Here is a 5,800-nt window from a genome sequence, read left to right on the forward strand (position 1 = left end):
AGGTGCCATCGAGTCAGTACCGACTCACAGCGACCTTATGCACAGCAGAACAAAATACTACCCAATCCTGGGCCAACCTCACTACTGTTGTCACGCTTGAGTCCATCGATACTGCATCTTGACCAATTCGTCTCATTGGGCGTCTTCCTCTTTTTCTCTGACCCTCTACCTTACCAAACATGATATCCTTCTCTAGCAACTGGTCCCTCCTGACAATATGTCCAAAGTATGAAAGACGAGGTTTGACCATCTTAGCCTCCAAGGAGCTGATCAAAATACCTGAAGGAAAAAGCTGTTAATGTATTTGCACTGTTGTCTTTAGTGCCACTGAGAAGCATCTGAGAAAACTCAGACCACTCCATCTGCTGGAATAAATACAAAGGGTGTGGTCTCAGAGGCATTTAATTGTCATCAGCCTTTCCATTTTCCAAACCAAGGGAGCAATTTGTTTTTCTTTAAGTATTTAATTATTAAGCTGTGGGATATTACATAACTATTAAAAATCTGGTGTGGCACTGTTGGATAAGCACTAGACTGCTAACCACAAGGTCAGTGGTTCAAACACTCAGGTCCCTCCTTGGAAGCCCTATACAGGGTTGCTATGAGTCAGAACCTGCTAGACAGAACTTAACAACAACAAACTAAAAGCCAAACCAACTGTCATGGACAGGATTCCAACTCATAGCGACTCCATGTGTGTCAGAGTAGAACTGTGCTCCATACTTTTTGTTATTTTGAGGAATCCTGGTGGCGCAGTGGTTAAAAGCAGTCTGCTGCTAACCAAACTGTTGGTGAATTTTTCCTTCTTCTTAATACTTTTACTTTGAGACATGATGTAAAAATCTTATAGGTATACATGGAAAAATCAAACATGATCATTGTTGATAGTGAAGATAACCAGAGAGCTATGTCAGATAGCACAGAAGCTGAAGTTGAGTGTGGCATGCTGCAGGGCTAAAAGGAATTCTTCTTCCTCAGCCTCTCCTCCTTCAACAGAATCCACACTAACCTCTTCATAGTCCTTCTCAAGGGCAGCCATGTCCTCCCAATCCTGAGAAAACTCTTCTTCCTCCATCCCCTCACCCGCATACCAGCAAACAAATGCATGCTTAGCATACATCAGGACAAATTTGTGGTCCAGGCAAGCCTAGGCCTCAGCAATGGTTCTGATGTTGCTTAGCATACACACATCTCCCTGTACCTTAGCCAAGTCTCCACCAGGTACCACAGTGGGAGGTTGGTAGTTAACACCAACTTCGAAGCCAGTGGGGCACCAATACGTAAACTGAATGCTGTGCTTGGTCTTGTTGGTGGCAATGGCAGCATTGACATCTTTCAGAACCACATCGCCATGTACTTACCATGGCAAGGATCACATTTCACCATCTGGTTGGCTGACTCAAGGCAAGCATTGGTACTCTCTGCTGCAGAAAGCTGTTCATGGTAAACTCTCTCAGCTGAGATGATGGGGGCATATGTGGCCAGAGGGAAGTGGATGCAGGGAAAGGGCAACAGGTTGGTCTGGAATTCTGTGAGATCGACATTCAGGGCACCATCAAATCTGAGGGAATCCATGATGGAGGACACAATCTTGCTAATAAGGCAGTTAAGGTTAGTATAGATTCTGTAATAGATGTCATAGATGGCCTCATTGTCTACCATGAAGGCACAATCTGAGTGCTCCAGGATGGTGTGGGGGGTGAGGATGGACTTGTAGGGCTCAACTTGTGTCGTTGTTAAGTACTGTGGAGTCAGTTTCAACTCATAGTGACCCTGCACAGAGTTTCCAAGGCTGTAAATCTTTACGGGAGCAGAAAGCCTCATCTTTCTCCCAAAGAACGACTGGTAGTTTCGAACTGCCAACCTTGAGGATAGCACCCCAATTTGTAACCACTACGCTACCAGAGCCAGCTGTGGAAATCAGAGGAGCTGGTAAATGGAGAACTCTAATTTGGATTTCTTGCCCTAATCCATCGGCAGGGATGTGAACACAGAACCGGTTCCCCCATTAAAGTTGTAGAAAACCAAGAAACCCTGACGACCTGTGCACTGGTCAACGAGGTTTCAAATTTTGTTCAAGACAAGGTCAATAATCTCTTTGTCAATGGTGTGACCATGGGCATAGTTACTGGCAGCATCTTCCTTGCCTGTGATGAGCAACTCAGGGTGGAAAAGCTGGTGGTAGGTGTCTTTGTGAACTTCATCAATGACTATGGGTTCCAGGTCTACAAACACTGTTCCGGGCACATGCTTGCCAGCACCAGTTTCAATGGAGAAGGTATTGAAGGAGTCATCTCTTCCTCCAATGGTCTTGTCACTTGGCCTGTGACCTTCAGGCTGGATGCCATATTCCAGACAGCAGAGCTCCCAGCAGGCATTGCCAATCTGACCACTTGAGTGGCTCACATGGATAGAGATATACTCACACATGTTGCTATGGGTTAGGATTGGAGGAGGAGGCCAAAGAGCAGGCACTGGGTCCTGATTACTAAGTAAGCTAAGAGTCAATGTAAGTAACGCACTCAAGATTGGTAATTTGAACCCACCAACCTCATGTGGCAGTTGACGTCCATAAAGATGTCCTACAGGGTCACTGTGAGTCTAAACTGACTTAATGGTAGTTGGTTTGGGATTTGGAATTTTATCATTTAGAATATACATGGTAGAACATACACATATTGACCAGTCACACTGATTACATTGTTCGTGTAATCACTAAAAGCCAGAGGAAGCCATCTGCTGGAGCGGGTGCCTGAACTGTGAGGGAATCAATTTTTGTCATGGTGCAAGTGATCCACTTGTAGTGTTTCTGACATAGCAGCACTAGAGAATTAAGACAACTCCTAAGGAGATAAATTGGCAGTAACTACAACAATGGCTTCAAATATATCTGCTCTTGTGAGAACCAAGTCCTGGTGTGGCGCTGGAGAATACGCATAGGACCCCATGGTCAGTTTGAACCACAAGGTCGGTGGTTCAAGCTCACCAGTTGCTCCTTGGAAACCCTATGCTGGGTCACAATGGGTCAGAAACCTCCTTTTTCTGAGTTGTGCCTCCTCCATTAACATAAACTCACTCCCTCCTAAATCTCCTGTCAAATCTTTCAGGTTGCTATTGTCAATAGGACAATATGGTAGTAGTAGCTATGTGCCATTGAGTCAGTTCTGACTCATAGTAACCCTATACAAGGTGTCAAAGACTATAAATATTCACAGGCGCAGAAAGACTCATCTTTCTCCCAAGGAGGGACTAGTGGATTCGAACTTCTGACCTTGTGGTTAGCAGCCCAACATGTAACCCACTATACCACCAGAGCTCCTTATAACTCCCATATGATTCTATCTTAAAAGAGCAAAATACTCAGGGTAGACATTCTTTACCAATTAAATAATCCCCTACTGACTTCAGGGGATTTTTTGGTTTAAGGATTAATGATTATTTCAGGGCAATAATTCCAGGAGTTCATCATCCAGCCTCAATGACTCCAGAAAGTTTGGATTCCATTAGCATTTGAAATTATATTCTGTATTTCCCCCCTTTTGATCAGGATTCTTCTGTAAAATCTTTGACCAAAGTGTTAGGTAACGGTAGGCAAACATCCTCCAGTTCTTCTGGTCTCATAGCAAATGAAAGAGTTGTTAATGGATCAATACAGTTTTCAGTGACTGTTTTCTCAGAAGCAGATCACTAGGACTTTCTTCCAAGTCTCCTCTGGATAAACTCAAACCTCCAACATTTAAATTCGCATTAGTTATTTGCAACACCCAGGACCTCCAGCCATTAGAAAGACGAAGTAATTTAATGTACATTGCTGTTGAAGGACTTCTAGCTTAAATGTTTAACTGAAAAAGTAAAGTATAGAGCATAATGTTTATACTTGTCATACATACATAGTAACAGGGATAACATTTATTGCATATACGAATTTTCTGGTATGCACAGAAGATGTTTCTGGAAGAATAACAAGAACTTAAAAATTGTTAACTATTACCCATAGTTTCTGGTTACTTCTGAAAAGGAAGCGGGAGAAATATGAAGCTTTCTGCTACTGCCAAGATTTACAGCCTCGGCAACCCTATACAGGGTTACTATGAGTTGGATTCAACTCGACAGCACTCAGCAACAACAACAACAGCCCATAGGCACTTTAGAGGGTGGAGCAGAAAAAGCAAGACTTACTCTGGTAGCGTAGTGGTTACGAAATGGACTGTGAACCTTAAGGTCAGCAGTTCGAAACTACCAGCCGCTCCACAGGAGAAAGATGAGGCTTTCTGCTCCCGTAAAGATTTACAGCCTCGGAAACCCTGTACAGGGTCACTATGGGTTGGAACCAACTCGACGGCACTTAACAACAACTATTCATTTATGGATCCCTGATGGCTCCAATGGTTGCGTGTTCAATTATTTGGTTGAACCCACCTAGTGGCTCTGCAGGAGAAAGACCTAGTAATCTGCTTCCATAAAGATTCCAGCCTAGAAAAGCTTGCTGCAGGGGTGAAGATATGCCCCATCTCTGAGTAGTCTCCCAACAGAGAGGGCCTGAGCCCCGCCTCCAGGAGATATTGGAGATGGTCTGAGAAACAGGTTCCTGGCCACTGAATCCTGTATTCCTAGGCCCCTGGGGGCTCAGCAGGCCTGAATCCCAGGAGACACCCTTGTCAGTGACCATAGGGAGGGGCTACCTGCGGAAGTGCCACTAGGCATGGTCCAGGGCAGTATGCCAGAGGAGGCCAATAGTGGCGGGACCTGAGGGGTCTTGGCTAAGAGGATTAAAGCTGCCATCTTGGGGAAGCAAAAAAAAAAAGATTTCAGCCTAGAAAACCCTATGTGATAGCTCTACTCTGTCACATGGAGTGGCTATAAGTCAGAATTGACTTGATGGCACTCAACAATAGCTTTTCAATTGATGTGGTTTGAATATGTAACAATTCAGCAAATATGTATTGGGTGCTTACATTGTACAATACTATGGTTTTAGATTTTAAGGCTACAGCAGTGAACAAAACATATAAAAATCCTTTTTTTTGCTGACCCACTACTTTACCTTGTATGATGTCTCCTCAAGGGACTGGTCCCTCCATGATAACATGTCCAAAATATGTGAGACAAAGTCTCACCATCCTCACTTTAAGGACCACCCTGGCTATACACCTTCCAAAACAGATTTGTTGGTTTTTCTGGTAGTCCACAGTTTTCATCAGGTCTGGTGAAAGGAGATGGGGATAGGATTTTCTTGATTTAATAGTGAGTAATTATTATCACCCCACCAGCTGTCTGTCAGTTTGTCATACTGTGGTGGCTTGTGAGTGGCTGTGATTCTGAAAGCTATACCACGGTATTTTAAATACCAGCAGGGTCACCTATGGTGGACAGGTTTCAGATGAGCTTCCAAACAAAGACAGACTAGGAAGAAGGAGTGACAAACTATTTCCAAATATTTAGTCACTGAAAACCTTATGAATAGCAGAGAAACATTGTCAGATATAGTGCCGGAAAATGAGCCTCTCAGGTTGGAAGTCACTCAAAATGCGACTGGGGAAGAGATGCCTCCTCAAAGTAGAGTTGACGGTGATGATGAGAATGGAGTAAAGCCCATGGGAGAAAAGCCCGCGAGACCTTCATTTGCTGATGGGCCACAACTCAAAATAAAGAGAAACAGCTGTAAACATCCATTGAAAATCAGAACATGGAATGTACTAAGTCTGAATCTAGGAAAATTTGAAACTGTCAAAAATGAAATGGTCCACAGACAAATGTAAAAACCTCCCCTAAAAGCCGAGACTGTAAATCCCATCCAAAA

At 43.7% G+C, this 5,800-nt stretch overlaps 1 pseudogene; it reads right to left on the bottom strand.

The window, feature by feature from the left end:
- Positions 1 to 910: 910 nt before the first annotated feature.
- Positions 911 to 2,430, bottom strand: LOC102820970 (annotated as a pseudogene).
- Positions 2,431 to 5,800: the final 3,370 nt, after the last annotated feature.

Source organism: Chrysochloris asiatica, unplaced genomic scaffold (genome assembly GCF_000296735.1).
Source record: "Chrysochloris asiatica unplaced genomic scaffold, ChrAsi1.0 scaffold00223, whole genome shotgun sequence".
NCBI classification, from domain to species: Eukaryota; Metazoa; Chordata; class Mammalia; order Afrosoricida; family Chrysochloridae; genus Chrysochloris; species Chrysochloris asiatica.